Here is a 17843-nt window from a genome sequence, read left to right as displayed (position 1 = left end):
GTCCCGGCGGCCCGGGCCGGGCGGCGTGGCGTCAGCTCTGTCGTCATCCTCGTCATTGTGCCCCGGCCTTCGCGGGGTCCGGGGGGACTCGGCCGCGGGAGCCCCGAAGGCGCCGGGGAAGAGTGGGTGTTAGGCCTCCGCGTGCGCCCGGGGCTGGGAAAATGCGCACAGCGCTGCGGAGCTGTGGCCTGTGGTTTTGGCCTGGGCGGGGCGCGTGGGCGCCCGGCCCGGGGGTGGGGGGAGGCGGAGGCGCCTGACTGAAACCTGCCCTGAAGGAGGTGACCCCAAGGGCAGCAGATTTTCCAGCCCAGGGAATTGGGGCTGAGCTCCATGGGATAGTGGCTGTTGGCCAGGTGGGGTGCACTGAGCCTATTGGCCGGTGCGGGCGTGAATCTGGGGTATAAACCTGGGACAGCTAGTGTCTGAGTGGTTTGCATTATTTTGGACCCCACTGGATGTTTTAAATTGAAATCCCCTTATAAATTTTAATCCACTGACACACGGTCTTGCATTTGTTCACAAGACCTCAGGTTATAAATATCCTATCAGGATATAAGAAAAGAAGACACTGAATTTTCAACAAGAGTTTCATAGATTAAAAAAGTGTTTTAAAGATGGGGATGACAGACAACTTTCTGCTATTTAAGATTGCATTCAGCTTAAAATATGTCATTTTGAGTTGGAATGTAAAATCTGTGTGGTAAATTTAATACCAATTTTTTGAGAGTTAAATTGTTTTTGCCCCTTGGCTTATTTTTCCCTAGCTCCAATGCCAGGGTTGAATGGAAGGAGAATAAATATAAACTGGATTCCCTCAGCTTCCAGTAAATGTTGTCACACAAGCTGCATCAGTCTGTGGGCAGCAGTTTTTTGTTTTGTTTTGTTTTGTTTTTTTAATCGTGATCACATTTCAGCCAACCGAGATGCAGGGTCAAACTGAAAAGACCACATAGGTATTTCCTGTGTGTCCATTTAAAACAGGTGCCCTCTCCAAATAGTCTCTGAGTCAGAGAATGTGTTTGAGGGGGCAGGGGAAACAGAGTGTTAGATAAAATGAAAGTGGCAACTCATGAGTACTTTCCTGAATTTTTCTATTTTTTATAACTATGATAAAAGATAATGATGTCACAAAAATGAAGCTAATGTCAAAATCCCACGAGAATAAATTTATTGACAATTTGTCATTTTATCTTCATGTAAAATTTGGGCCAATCTTTTTATATTGCTATAACATATCCATGTTATAGGTCCACATGTTGCAAAATTTAAAAATTAGTTCTCTGAAAACCTGTCTACTTGGCTAGGGTCTTAATAAAGTTATATGAGTTGATTATGTTTTGTTTGCAGGGGAAGCAGACATAATTGCTAAGAAACTGAGATTGTCTTTGCCAATGATTTATTGAACATAGATACACTGTCAGATAAATAATCGGTAATAATAATATCTCATGTCAGTAGCATACAGGATAGCATCTCTTATCTTGCCAGTACAGACAGAAAATAATCCAAACTAAGAACAGATTGCTTACAGTGTTTTTCCAGACAGAAGGGAGATGAAAGAAACAAATCCAGATTTAATTGAGGTTTACCTTTCTACAAGTTGGTACTGCATAGAGTCAATCTTTTCAACAGAGAGCTTAGCTTCCTACCTACTGGATTTCAGAGCTAGTGGGTGTAGACAAGACTTTGGCAAGCATGACAGTCTGCTCTGAAGGGACAGTTACAAAGTCTTAACTCCTACTTGAGTAGCCTTGTCCAGGCAAGAAACAAACAGCCTCATGTCTCTGAAACCACTGCATTATTAACACCACTGTCTGCAGGAGTGTCTCAAGACAGGAACAAGTGTCTCTAGATCTTCCTGAGATTGCTGCTATTTAAGTCAGCAAATAGTAGCCTTCCCCAGACGGCACACTCTAAATAAGTTCTCACACCCTTTTGGTCTTTAAAGTTAAAAATGTTACCCACGTGTAGGACGCTGTTGCTGTTGCTATGGTGTCAGTGATGTACTTTGCTACTGATAAGCACAGGGAAGCACAGTCCCTGCATATTTCCTGATGACCAACTTTAAAATAATTTCATCAAAAATTGTTCAGTTCAAACCACTAACTACTTTGTCTACAGAATGCTTTCAAAACATGAATTTGTTTTGGAACCAAACAGTACACCACAATGCACCATTCTCAAAGTTTGATGTACCCTATTTGACTTATATTTTATATGACTCCCTCTCCCTAGCATAACAAAATACACTATTTTCATAAAGACCTGTAATTGTTTTTGTAGGCACTTTCTAAATAAACAATTATGGCACTGAAGAGCTTTGAATATGTTATAATGGACTTTTTATTTTGTGATTTGCTAAACATGATAAATTTTGTGTTTTTCTTCAAGAATGGAGCATTCACATAAACTTTGACTCAAATATTTTATGAGACTTCAGTCCACAATTTTTACAACTTCATTATAAGTATATATTAACATGCCTTGGTGATTCTTTTTGCTTTTAAAACCCATTTAATAGTCATGTCTTAAAGCCTTTTTTTGTGAAAAAATTAATCTACACAAGCTTGTGCTTTTTGGTATAAAAATACAATGGGGTTATTGCTCTTAAAATTTCATTCAGTCAAAGGCAATTTACTAGTGGACTATAATTCATTGCTAAGTGTGTACAGGATGATTCTACATTTGAATTAGAGATTAATGCTTTCATTGTATAGATGATGGAGTTGATGCCACTTTTTAATTTTGTATTTGACTACACAGTTAGTGGCGGTGGAGAAAAGTTTTATTCATTTGATCCCATGGAAGCATGTTTCCCAATTGAAGATTTCAGTAACTTCTTTTGGTTTCTAGTTACATTAGAATTTTTTGATTGTTGTAATACTTTAACTCAGTCTTTACATGGCTTGAAGATATTGTTTAACTTCTTGAAACATTGACACAGACTTTTAACTATTTTTAGAGGGAGAGGGTGTGACATCTTGGTGATGCTAATCCCTCTAATAAGGGAATGTCTTTTATGTTGTATTCTAAGACACCAACTTCATACAGCCATGGGAAGAATTGTGTTTATCTGTATTCTTTTTCTTTTTTTAAAATTTATTTATGTATTCGTACAGAACTGGGGTACAGGCCAGAGATGCAGAGGGTGAGAGGATTCACCAGAGAGAGTGGGGAGCAGAACAGGCAGATCACCGAAGTACACTGCTGAGGGGAGCAGTGGGCGGGTCAGGAGAGGTCTGCCACGCCATGTGGATCTCCTCCCGGGGGCAGGCGGGGATTGAACTCATGAGGACGTGGCTTAAGCTTCTTAGTGCAGTGCTTTAACCCGCTGCGTCACCAGGGAGGGCCTACCCGCTGCGTCACCTGGGAGGGCCTATCTATATTCTTTTGCTGAGCAATATATAGGCACTTCCTTTGGTGCTGGGTTGCAGCACTTTCTAACCACATCAGTACATTTGGACAAATCACTTTTTCACCTTCACATTTGGGATGAGACCTTCTGAGAGGTTTGGTCACAGAAAAATTCCCTGGGTATTACAGAAAAGATACCTCTTGAGCATTTATTTTTCTTTACTATAAAGGTAATATGTTCATGATATTGACATAGGAAAGTTTAGGAAAAAATACTTTCACCATTGAAACATTTTAGCCTCTACTTGACAGTCTTTTTATAATACAAATTTGGCAGCTTTTTTTTTGCTTTAAATTTTAAAACTCCCTGTAAAAATCATGTTTTCATAATTGTGTAGCATGGCATAAAGTAAAATATATTTTTCTTTAAATTTTCTCTGGCTTGGTATGTTTAGATTGTTTTATTGTTAATATTCACAAGATTGTACTTTTTTAGTATAAAAAAATACAGTGGGGTTACTGCATTTTGAATTAAAATTGATCTTTTTAAAGGATTGTTTATAACTCAAAATCAGTTAAACATGCCCCCTTTATAGTCTGCATATATTTTTTCTTGTGCGTAGGAGGTAAGGTACGTCTTCTACCTTAAAGGATTTTTGGGAAATACTAAGATTTACGTGGAAGACACTGGAAAAAATCATTTATTCCAACAATTAATGTTCATTATCAACTTTTTTTTTAAAGATTTATTTATTTGTGCATACAGAACTGGGGTACAGGCCAGAGGCTCAGGGGCAGTGAGAGGCTTCACCAGAGACAGAGTGGGGAACAGAACAGGCAGATGGACGAAGTACACTGCTGAGGGGAGCAGCGGGCGGGTGAGGAGAGGTCTGCCACGCCATGTGGTCTCCTCCTGGGCAGGCGGGAATCAAACTCATGCGGAAGCGGCTTTAGATTCTCAGTGCTGTGCTTTAACCCGCTGCGCCACCAGGGAGGGCCCATTATCAATTTTTTTAGGTAACTTTAGATATGAAACAAAGTCAGTGTAGTTAATAAGCTAGATTTTTTCCCTGTTAACCAGAAGAGTTTTTTTTTTGCAACTCCAATGAGCAGCAGCTCCTGGTATTAGTGCTGATGCTACTGATTGCAACAGTTTTCTGTAACTTAAGAATGGTCTGCATTTGCTTAAAGAATTCTACAAAGTTATGCGAATGTCAAGGATTCTCTAGAGAGACATGGGAAAACTTTTGGAAGTGTAGTGTTAACACGGGGCAGGAGCAGGACAGGTCTCATACAGACAGTAAAACACCCTCCAACTCCCTCCATCTGTCAATTTGCATTTGCCAAAACTACTCATCTTGTTTGCAGGCCTCTGTCTTCCGGTGCCTAAATCCAAACCCAATACATCTGATAGGATTCAGTCCACTTTAACTGTCCTTCAGGACGTTGGATGGACTCTTTCTTCCCAGAAACATCTTCTGGGATGGCTTACTCCTGGTTCATATTCCAGATGTTCTCCTTTTTCTTAATTCCTTCTCAAAACTATTGCCTCTTCAGAATCCCCAATGTCTAGAAACAACACTAGTGAACCACATTAGAGGAGCCAGATGGCCTGGGGGTGCCAGTTTCTTAATGGTGCTAAAATCACCCTCTACATGTGACAGTTTGAAGGTTACCACTTAACAGAATTCTCAGGGAGGAGACTGTTGTTAGAAGAAACATTTTCATCATTGACTGTGGTGGATGGGATAAATGGTGAGCAAGACCTCTGAAAGTGTTCTAGAATAACAGTAGTTGTTCTAAGTGTCTTCTCTATCAGGGTAAGTGGAAAGCTTTTGTTTTGCTGAGTGCAGTATTTGGAGTAGAACTAAATGAATCTAAGCAGTAGAGAAGAGCATACACCTCTCTCAGGGTGTCTCTCCTTCATTGCCTTCAGCCTCTATTCTACATGAATGTTGAACAAACTGTTCAACTATGCCAGGGATCTAAAACTGAATTACTGTAGAGGCCAAACATGTATAATAATTAGGTAAAGCAGGAGAGGGGTAGTAGGAGCTGGTTGGCTCCTAGCGTAGATGCACTACATAAATGGGTTTAATTCAAATTTTGACAAATTTTATTAGTGAGCAGGCTGCAGGTTGGGATTTCTGCATTATCTTTTTGGAAGACTACCGTGCTAACATAGCCTGCGGTGTCCAGAAAACCTGATCAGGTCTGCTTCCAAATCATGCTCATTCCTCCTTACTATCTATAAGAGTAAAATTTCCTTGCCTTAACCAACTACCCTCATCCTTGAAACAGGAAGGAGGAAATCAGGTTACAAAGGCACAGGGACACTGATCCTTAAAGAGTTTCCAGAAGTTACCACACAACACTTTTGTTTACACTTTTATTAGCCAGCTATATTCTACGTGGCCAAAAGTAGGGTGGCAACCTTGATTGGGGTGGCCCAGCCCCAAATTAAGGCTCAGTTAGTCTGGAAAGGGTTTGTTATACCCCAAACAAAACATATATTGAGTTTCTAATTTCTTATACCCCGGTAAGTGGCTTCATTTGGAAATAGGGGTGATGGCAGATGTGGTCACGCGGAATACCTCATACTGGCCTATGGTCGGAACTCCAGGATATCTAGAGTCCTTTTAAAAAGGCAGAGACAGTGAGTGTCACGAGTTTATAGATGGCACTGAGGCTGTGTTGGCTCCATGTAGGATTTTCTTATGCTGAACACAATCTCAACACTGTGGGTCCAAACCGAAGTTCACCAAAGTACCTCAGTCCAACGTGACAAATCTCTTAGCCACGGAAGCCACCAGAGCTGACAGGAGCTTAGCTAACATCTAGGAGAGAGCTGTTAGCTCTCTCACCGGGGAGCAGCGCTCAACTGTAAGGGGTGGGGGGCGAGGATGTGGTTGGGGAGCAGCGGGTCCAGAGGCAGACTGATGTGGTGACAACCAGTCTGTAGGTGCTCTGATCTCTGGCTTTTTAAAGCCATTTTGATGGTCCTTTGGGGGTTTCTGTTTTTGTTGATAAATTATAGGTTGACTGTGGCCTTATCAGTACTTGAGGCTGTGTGTCCCACTGCTGTTAATCTTTTTTTTTTAAGATTTATTTATTTATGCATACAAAGCTGGGGTGCAGGGGCAGTGAGAGGATTCACCAGAGACAGAGTAGGGAGTAGAAGAAGCAGATCGATGGAGTACACTGCTGAGGGGAGCAGCGGGCGGGTCAGGAGAGGTCTGCCGCGCCATGTGGGTCAGCTCCGGGGCAGGCAGGGATGGAACTCATGCTGAGTTGGCTTTAGCTTCTCAGTGTTGTGCTTTAACTCGCTGTGCCACTAGGGAGGGCCCTGCTGTTAATCTTTTACATCATGTTCCAGATTACATTAAAACAAGTTCTTTATACCAACTGCTCCAAAATACATCAAAACAAATTGTTTAACCTATGTTCCTAACAGAGAGAAGAGCCCATGAAGATCAAGACAAAGGCTGGAGTTATGTCAGGCCCAGGAGTACCAAGGACCGTGGGCTTTCCCCAGAACTATACAGGGGGTGAGGGTCCTCCCATATTAGCTTCAGAGGCAGCAACTCCTTCTGGATTTTGATTTCTCCCACCAGGACCGTCAGGCACTGAAAGTCTGTAGTGTGAGTCGTCCAGATTATAATATTTTGCTCGTGTCAGCCCTACAGGGGAGAAAGCAGAAATTTGGAGACAACTGATATTGGGTCACGTGTCAAATTCTGAGAATTTAATATTTCTCAAATCTGAGTCTTCCTGTTTCTACTGCTGTTGTAATAATTTTATAAAAATAATATATAGTATGGTATATATTATATAATAGTATATTTTATTATTATTTTAAAATTTATTTATATATATTTTTTACTTCACTGTTCATTTATGTACAGCATTTGCTTTCTCCTCTCAGGAATAGCACTTACAGTGAGAAGGAAAAAGAAAAATATTGGATGGTTTCCAAATACCCAAAAGTAGATGACTGGATTAAAAAGATATGGTACATATACACAATGGAATATTACTCAGCAACCAAAAAGATAAACTCCAGAAAGAAAAAGAAAAATACCAGATGGTTTCACTCATAGCAGGATCATAAAGGACCAGGGGGCGGGAGGGGGGAATAATAATAATAATGAGCAACTATATTCCAGAGACATTTTATGGGGGTGGAGTGGGGAATGGCACCAAAAATGGGGGGGGCTAAAAATATATATTGGATGGTTTCACTTATAGGAGGAATATAGGTGAACCAAATAAGTGATGGGTGAAAATAATAATAATGAAAATTTAAAAAAATTTAAAGGCAACTATACATTTCCTGCTGTTATCTTACTAAATAAGCTCTGTGGCTGAACTTCCTGCTTCTTTCATTGCATCTCCAAGTTAGCCATTCCACTAGAATTATCCTGAAACCAGGGGCCAGGTTTTATCTTTCTCCCTGCCTTAGCACAGCTCCACACCTTCCAGGGTAATCTGATGTCAGCCCACTATTTTAACTCCCATTCCTGGGCCTATAACCATGTGTTCCATTATCATAAGACTACTCATCTTCTCTCACCACCCCCACACCCCCAAAACAACACCCTCATCATTTACTTTAACTCTTCTTATTTCTCAGAAAGTAGAAATTCATCTTAGCTTCTCCATCTGTCAAAATTCTACTGTTTAGTTGTCAGTCCAGGGCTCAAGGACTAGCTCTGGCAGAAAAATCTCTAATAATGCCAAGATTTGCCAACATTTACCAATTAGAAAACACTTTCACTCTGCTCTGAATGGCATTGTGGCATCTCCTGATGATTAAGCCTGTGAGCACCCCAGTATACCCCATAACCTTCCCAGGATAAGATGCCCTTCACATTGAAGGAGTGGGTCCATGGGAGGGGCAGTCATGGAGCCTCCCCTTTCTTCGTAAGGTGGAAAACATGTTGTCCCACAGTTGGAGATTATGTGAAGCAGTTAATGAAGCTATTCCCTTGGGGCCCAGAATCCTTGCCCATAGAAGGCAAGATTTGGGGGAAACTGGGAATCTTTGTAGTAAAACAATATTACAGAAAACTGTGGTATGCAGAGATGGTGGGATAGGTTGATACTTCTTACCATATTAAGTAACTTTTTCCCATAGTGAAGGCAACTAAAATGTCTGTAGTGAATTTATTGGCCCTCTGTGTTAGTTACCCTCAGAGCTAGTTAAAAGTCCATTTTAGAAACCAGTGTAATAAACATCCAGCACAAAAGCAGAGTTCAATCAAATCAACCAAACACCAACATTTTGTTTTCAGGAGACTTGATTTGCCTTGAGAGAGAGCAGCAAGTAGTCCTGCCAAGAGCCAGGAGCCATTTTAAATGATCTGTGAGGTGGTCAACTAAGAGCTGAGAGAACTCCCACTTCTCATGCTGAGGAACAACACTGGTGTCCAGCCTACAGGAATCCAGGCTGATTCTGGTACTTCCCCCATGAGGGGAGCAGCCAGGATCCGTTTCCTCTAAACATTCTTCTGTGTTATAATGCTGTGTTACTGAAAATAAAATGATAAAAAAGTAAATTAGATGTTACCATTTTTTAACATTTTTTTTCCTGTCTATCTTGAGAAAAGCATATATATTTTTTCTTTTTTGGTCAGTCCATGAATGAAGATTTATGTAAATCATTAACTGGGAGTTTTGTATACTTATCCATATTCTTTAATTGTATCACATATCTATTATGTACCAAGAACTTTAGGTCTTGTCCATCAATCTCTGAGCACTATATTTTCTAATTGCTCAGTTCTGCAGTCTTTGGGCTTATTGTTTCCTTGTATAACTATTTGAGTCAAATATTTACTTGATTTTATTTCCTTATTGTTCCTATTTTTAAAAAGTTCGCTTTTGGCCCTCCCTGGTGGGGACAGTGGGTTAAGTACAGCACTGAGACGCTAAATCCACTTCAGCATGAGTGTGATCACAGCCCAGCCCCAGAGGTGACCCACATGGCACGACAGACCTCTCTTGACCCGCCCACTGCACCCCTCAGCAGTGTACTTGGTTGATCTGCTTGTTCTGCTCCCCACTCTGTCTCTGGTGAATCCTGTCACCACTCTTGCACCTCTGGCCTGTACCCCAGTTCTGTATGCACACATAAATAATCTTTAAAAAAAGATATGTGTCATTAAAAATTAATTAATTAAAAATTCTGTGTGTACTTGTCATATTTTTTTAAGATTTATTTTTATTTATTTTCCATAGAAGAACTGGGATATAGGCCAGAATTCACCAGAGACAGAGTGGGAGGCAGAGCAAGCAGTGAGGGAGCAGCAGGTGAGACAGGAGAGGTCTGCCACGCCATGTGGGTCAGCTCCCTGGCCAGGGATTGAACTTTTGCTGCAGTGGCTGTGGACAGCTTCATAACGCTGAGACTTCACCCCTTGCACCACAAGGGAGGGCCCTGTCGTATCTTATGGACAATCTATAATTTCTCCTTGAGAGCTTGCAGTTTTTTTTCCCGCATAACATTATACATGATATTATGCAAATTAATAAATTTATGTGAATTATATACTTAATGTGCTTGTGTATTTTCAATATTTATTCAGTTCTAGAAAGTTTTAAATACTGTTTTCATATCTATTGATCTTTCCTCTCTGTCATTCTCCTGTTTTCTTCTTTGTTGACTCTAGGACCTCTAAGTCGAACTTTCAGTTTCTGTCCCTTTGTGCAAAATTCTGATCATTTCCACACATCATTTTTCCAATTCAATGATTTACTTGTACATTGTTTTAAATCTATATTTAACCCCATATTGATTTATCTTAATGTATATTTTTCACTTTTAGCATTTCAATTAGCTTCTTTTCTGTACTCATTCACTTATTCTTCATTCTGAGGCATTGCTGTCCTTTTGTAGTCAAATGTTTTCTCTATGTCTTTTAGTGATTCAAGCATAGTAATATCAAAACCCCCTTCCCAATAAGTCTAATATTTTTGCTTCCCAAGAAATTGATAGTTCCATTTGTTGGGAAGTTAAATCTGTGTTTTGTTTCCCATGATAATTAACAACTTCATATTTTTCTTTTTGTGGACTTGGGGGGGGATTTTTTTTTTTTAACTTCATATTTTTAAAGAGCTCATCGCATGCTTGGGCATTCACTATTGAGTTTTGAGTTGTTTTTTCTCTTGTTCTATAGGACTCAATGATTCAGAAACAATTTTCATTTGTTTTTGTGACTCTAGGTAGCTGAACCTAAATGAATGTATTTCATCCTTGACTGAGGCAGAAAGCTTGATTTAGTTTACAGACTGCAGCTGAAGGCAGAGATATTTCAAGTCCTATTCCCAGAATTGACAGGTGTCAGTGTCAGCGATTTCTTGCTCTCATGTATTCAGAGACTACAGCACCAGGATGCTGATCAATCATAGCTTCCCCTCCCCATCCTCTGAGGTGGGTCTCAGTGGCAAGGTCCCAGAGGATATTATAAGTATCCTTAGAACACATAACTCCTATGGAAGACAAATTCACTTATGAAAGCTCATGTAATTGGTAATTTGGCAGTCTGGTACTAATGACTATTGACAATATGCAAGTGAATCAGATAGAGGTTGAAAGGATATAGAAGGAACCAAAAACCCACCTTGGTAGAAGAGGATGGATTGCAGAAAATTGTTTTACCTACAATGTATCATCACAATAATAATATATTCATGTGCTGCCTGTGCCATTAAAATGTTTATTAGTTGAAAAGAATAATATGTACAGGAAATATGTTTTGACATGATGCAATAAATGAACTTAAATAATCAGCTTTTTGATGTCACTTGGCAATAAAAATAGTCTTCTAGAGAATTGTAATAAAATGAAGAAAAGTAAAATTATAATTGTAGAGATGTAGACTATAACTTAGAAGGCATTTTTGAAAAAGTAACTTAATATAGAAGTCAGGAAATTAAAAAAGTACAAAATAAATCCAAAGAAAATAAGAGAAGCAGATCCAAAAACCATGATTTAAGAATGAGAATGGAAAAGTTTATTGATAAAAACTGCAAAAACAAAATAATGAAAAGCCAACCAACCAACCAACTCCTGTCTTGTCTAAACAAATTATAATATCAGGAAAAAGGAAATATCTTTATAGGAAAATACAAGTAACTGAAAGGGACTGAAAAAATATAGGAACCTAAATTTTTTACCTGAAAATCCTACAAAATGGCTCTGGATCCTAATGGTTTTCTTAGAAACCTTAGTCAAATGCTTGATAACAGTTTAATCTTACAATGTTTAACTGCTGTAAAGTCAAAAAAGCCTGACTTTAAGCATCAGACCTAACAAATATATGGCAAAACCATGGGCTAACATCTCTGAAAGTACAAATGTAAATTATGTATTATGAAATATTTAATCTATCAATATTTTAAGAGAATATAACATTCCAGATCAAATTAATCCAAGAATACAAAAACTGTTTAATGTTAGAAATTTACTAATGTAATTTTGATAGATGCTCAAAAGCACTTTCTAAATCTCAACATTATCTCTAATTTAAATCCCTAATGTGCTAATAAACAAACTTAATATAAACTTGATAAAGAATATTTTTTAGAATTCTAGACTAAACATAATACTTAATAATTAAATATCCAATATAACCACTTTGAAGACATAACTAAGTTTACTAACACCACACTTGGCCAATAAGTAATATTCTAGAACTGCTTAATATTCTAGCACTGCTTATCATTGAAAAAAATAAGAAAAAAATGAAGTATGTAAATGTTGGAAATGTACAATCATTTGGGGAAAAAATTCTATTATTTTCTGGAGCAGCACCAAGAAAATTACTTGACATCATGGCAACTGAATGTAAGTATGAAAGAGTTGTCAATTCAAAATCAATACACCAAAAATCAATAGAAATTTAGAAAATCAAGCAGGAGAAAATACTAGTTAACAGAACTAATAAATATACTGAAAAATATAATAATAAAAAAGTAATACCTTCAATGAAATACAAAAACCAGACTGAAATAAATGAAGAAATATATCCATACTGTGGAAAAAGCATAAAGTAATAAATCATGAAGCTATTATGATTACAATCAAAATATTGGTAATGATTTAAGAAATTTGAAAATTAATTTTGTCCCTTGGGAAAGAATAAATGAATTAGAACAGCCAAGAAAAAACAATAAAAAGATTAATTAAGGTCTTGGGCTATAATTTACTAGAATTTATTATAAAAATATGGTAGTTAAAACATCCTGATACTAAACAATAGATCTGTATACCCTGACACACACAGAAATTATTATGTGATGAAAATGATAATCCATGTTAGTGTATAAAAGATATCATTCAGTAAATGGGTTATGATATTTGAGTATTCATTTGGGAAGAAATAAACTAACACTTCTAAAACAAAACCACATCCTAGGATATCTCCAACTTTTTTTTTGAGATTTATTTATTTATGCATACAAGAACTGGGGTACAGCCAGAGGTGTGGAGTGAGAGTAGGGAGCAGAGCAGGCAGATCTACTTATGTACACTGCTGAGGGGAGCAGCAGGCAAGACAGGACAGGTCTTTTGAGCCATGTGGGTCACCTACCTGGCTGGAGATTGAATTTGTGCTGCAGTGGCTGCTGATAGCTTTGTAGTGCTGTGCTTTCACTTCTTGTGCTACCAGAGAGGCGCTTAGGATTTCTTCAACTTTATTATCATTTAAGAATAAAAAATTTAATAATAAACCAGGAGGCAGTGTATGTGCCCAGCAATAAGCTTGTTGTAGTTTTGTTTTCTTTCAGCTCAGGTTTATAAGAGGGAATTATAAGAAATTTGTAATATAATTTGTAATATAAATGCCTGATATTAAACTTGATTGTCCAGGCATCCACTTCAAATTCTTCCATGTTGAGTGTATACATTGCCTGCTACACAGTTAAAGAGCCAGGGTACCTCTTGGAAAGCTTTCCCCTCTGTGGAAAACTCTTGTTGACCTAGATAACCGAACTGCCCATTCACTTTGTCATTCACATTGGAAAAAGCTGTTGTTTCATATCCACCAATGAAGACTAAACCTGTAATCCCTTAGATACCCCATCTTTCTCCCCATGCCCCTGTCTCTCTGTCTCTCTCTCAATTCCTACCCTCGCTAACGTATGACCAAAGCATGCCCTGCCCATTACATGGCCTATAAGAATCATCCTTGCGGTTTTAAATTCCTCTAGTGTGTGTTATGGTTACTGCTGAGCTGTGTCTTGCTATCTTAATAATAACCAAAAGGGTTGGTCCAGCCACAACATTAATTGTGGGGCGTTTCTTACCAGACTGTTCCCAGGATTTCCTAACTGATAGCAACATTATGTATGGGCTGAGAACCATCTAAAATACAGGAGGAACAATTTCTCATTGAATACTATCAGGGTAAGCAACTAGGGGGGAAAAAAGATGAACAGAAATGAATATGTGACAAAGACAAAAGGTAAATAATAAAGGGATGAGAAATGAACAGCAAATTTCCTATAATTCCCTCTTATAAACCTGAGCTGAAGGAAAACAAAACCACAGAAAATATGCAAAAAAAAACAACAACACAAAAATCACATAAGAACTACAGATAATCATTAAACATAATTTTTAAAAGATACTCAGTTTATTTTAATTAAATAAAAGTAAATTTCCCTTAGGTTAGCAAATACTAAAAAGCCTTAAATATTTACAATGTCAGATATGACAACAGAGAAATAGAAATTTTTTAGATTTTTGGTTGGAGTATAAATTGGAGGGATTTTTTTTTTTTTTGCCCCATAATTTCTTTTGTAGAAATTTTCCTGTAGAAAATTTACCCCAAATAATCATAAATGTGTGTATGTATTTGTGTTTGTTTGTAAGTGTGATGATGTTAACTTGAGCAAAAACAGTAACATAGAATTAATACAAATGTGAAACGTGGTAAAGAAATTATTCTTCCATACCATGGAATACTATGCAGTTTCTAGAACACATGGGATGACTATGTCTGTGGATATAGACTAATGTTCAAAGTAGGCTAAATTAAAAGTAAGTATAAGACACATACATACAATTACTATGTATTTGTTTGTAATTTGCTTATATACATATTTGTGTAAACAATCAAACAGTTGGGAAGATATATACTAAAAGTGATTAGTGTTTCCTTTCTGAGAGATGGGATGGATATTTTCACTAATTTTTTCAATCAAATAGCCTATGCTATTAATAATAAAAAAAAAAGCAGAACAAAGAAAAATGAAATGTAAGAAACATATGATTTAGGGTGCAAGCTCACACCTCTTCAGACTCACCAAACCACACCCATCACCAAAGCCCCAATAATCCTCTGATGAGGTGTGAACCTGTACCTAAGTCATATACAAGGTTGTAAAAGGGTGTTACCTTAATAAAAAGATAGCATACTGTGAAGAAAAAAAAAAAGAAAGAAAGAAAGAGATGGTAAATATGGGAACTCCAAGCTAAGCTTGTGCCTAACTGACTTTGAAATGACTGAGTGGAAGAAATTTTAAAAGGAAAATAGGTTAGTTCTAATAATTGGTGACATTTCAGGTTTTTACTTTCCCTTCTCCATTGGATTCTCAAAGATTGCTGTGCTGAATGACAGCAATTCCAAAGGGCTTTGCTATCATCAGGATGCCAGTGTGTGGCGCCAGAGAGTCACCGAGTCCCAAACCCAAGGAGTGCTACAAAGGGGTAGGGTCCCACAACCCACAAAAGGACAGCCAGCCCTGTCAGAGGCAAAAAGCTGACCTCGGGAGCCCTGCATTTTGGCAGTCACTGTTATCAAGTCAAAGCACCTGAGGTAGCTTTAGTTGGGCAGAAGAGATGCTCTAAGGTGTGAAACTTACTTTTAACAGAATTTTGACTTGGAGGGCACAAAATGAATACTACAAAGTAACTTAGACCATCTTTTGAAACATAGACCACTGGTGGAAGAAGCAGAAATTCCTTAGAGGATGAAGAAATTCCTCAGAGAAAATCGCAGCAAATAGCCTACAGTTACAAAATAAAGAAGAGATTATACAAGCGAGCTTGCCTCTCCCTACAAGTAGCCATATCTTAATAGCGTCACTTCAAGACTAACATGTTTCATTTTCTTACAGATTTATCACTCTTTGGAGAGATAATTTAACTCCACTGTTGATTAAAATTTCAGCATATATATGTACTTGTGAAATGGAATTAGATGAGCAGGAAATCCATATGGCAGTAAAATTATTTTATAAATTATTAACTAGCTGGGGCTTTCATCTAATTTAAAGAATTATGGGTTTTTCCTTAGCATTTCCTTTTAAAGAGATAACAAATGTCGTAAAAGGATTCACAACATCCTGTTGGAACAATGGATTAGAAAGGCCAGGCAAAAAGTAATTGGCGTAAACTTGTCTTTGTCCTTAAAGGAAGGGACTTATCAAGACTAAGTCTGCAAACAAAGGTCATTTTTATAGTGTGTAGGGCCTCCCTGATGGCACAGGGGCTAAACTTCCAGTCATTGCAACGTGAGTTAAATCCCCAGCCAGGATGCTAACCCATATGGCATAGCAGACCTCTCCTGTCTTAACAGCTGCTCCCCTAGGCAGTGAATTTTAATAGATCTGCCTGTTCTGCTCCCTCTGTCTCTGGGGAATCCTCTCACCTGCTGTACCTATGGCCTACACCCCAGCTCTTATATGCATAAATAAGTAAAAATAAAACTTTTAAAAAATGTTTATAGAGTGAAGGCAACATGTCAGTAAAATATGCACTTGATTGAAGGTTTGACTACTGGGTGTAAGCCCACTTTTGCTCTGTACTAAGATATGCAATCATGTCTTGCTAAACCCCGAATCTTGATTTCTTTATCAAAAGACCAGATTGCATTTGATGATCTCTAAGATACAATAACTCATTGAATATTTTTTATGCTCATTGAATATAATTGTAGATTTTCAACAAAACACTACTAGGGGTGTGTTTGTGTGTGTGTGTGTGTGTGTGTATTAAGGACTTAGATTCTATTAAAATGAAAAATAAAGAAATGGGAACTAGGGGGAGAAGGAAGGGATGGGAGCAGGAAGGGACGAAGAGAGAAAGAGATTAGGCAAGAACTGAGGGGATAAATTAAATCCAGTATACTTTCAAATGTTAATAACAATAAGTCTTTTCAACAAAATTAATTTTTTAAACTTTATTTTGTTGTTTCATGAACTATTATTAGGATACTATTTTTAAAATGCACTACTTTCAAATGAATAGAAAGATTTTTTCACATTAGTGTTATTATATATGTTTGAAGTCATATGATATACTATACATTTCTTTGTTCTTGAGACAATACAAAGTACAGTACATAGTTAAATGGCCTTTGTTGTGTATGAGACATACAAAATACATATGCCATGATATATGTCATTTTACATAGAAGACATTTTGATTTAATAGCAAACACCCAGGTCAGGTAAATTAGAAATGATATATTTTTATCAAACAAGGAAAAGAATTTATAAAAGAAATAAAGTGACAGTGTAAATTTTAACTAAACTTGCACTTTGCAATAGTTGTAGTTTTATGAAAGTTTCAATAGTCCCAGTTTTATGAAAGTTTCAAAGACAGTACAGAGGATTGTTATATACAACCTGGATCCTGGCTCTCCATTGCTAACATCCTAGATTTTATGATCCATTCATACAAATTACACAGTCCAGTTAACTAAAGTTCACACTTGACTTGGATGGTCTTCACTTTTCTCTAGGACCTTGATCTGCCTTAGGGACCTGCTCAGATCCCATTACCGTTAGTTTCAAGTCCCAGACTTAAGCCCTTGCCATCATCAATCCCTCCCATGGCCAGGCCTCCTGACTACCTATTTACTCCAGTCCTGAGTCAGATGATACTTAAATTGCTCTAGTCCTCCAGGAAGAAGTCTTTCCTCTTGTCCCATCTTTAAGTTGACCTCATGATCAAAGCTCCTGCTGCGAGAGCACATCAGCCCTAAAATACCTGTGCTCTGGTGGTCTCTGTTTCCACAAGGTGATTTTCTGAGATGGAGATACATTTGCTTTTTTATTTGATCTAAGATAAAGCTCCTGGGCTAAACTCTGACTTCTGCACTTACGAGGACTCACAGCTACCATGAGGTGCCATGTTCCTGAAAGGGGGCTCCTATCTCCAAACCTGCAGGTGCTCTGTGCCCTGATTGTGTGCCCTGATTGTAAATGTGGGTTTCTGATGAAATCTGAGATTCAAGGCCATTGAAATTAGCCTCTGTTGCCCTCAGTGACCTAGAAGCTTCTCTTTTCCCAAGTAAATCTCCTGCCAGATATTGGAATCCTGACCCTGAAATCCAGTCTCCAGCCACAGCCTAGCACCCCAGTGGGATTCTAGGCCTCCACACCCTTGCAGCTGCTCCTGCTGTGTCTTGGATCTGTTTTCAGTCTAGTCCTCCAAATCATTGCTGAGCACTGCCCAGAGGTGGAGATTTCCAGGCCCC

The sequence above is a fragment of the Condylura cristata genome, unplaced genomic scaffold, assembly GCF_000260355.1.
Source record: "Condylura cristata isolate star-nosed mole 26May11 unplaced genomic scaffold, ConCri1.0 scaffold00001, whole genome shotgun sequence".
Classification (NCBI taxonomy): Eukaryota; Metazoa; Chordata; class Mammalia; order Eulipotyphla; family Talpidae; genus Condylura; species Condylura cristata.
The sequence above is the reverse complement of the archived record's forward strand: the minus strand, read 5'-3'. Positions refer to the sequence as shown.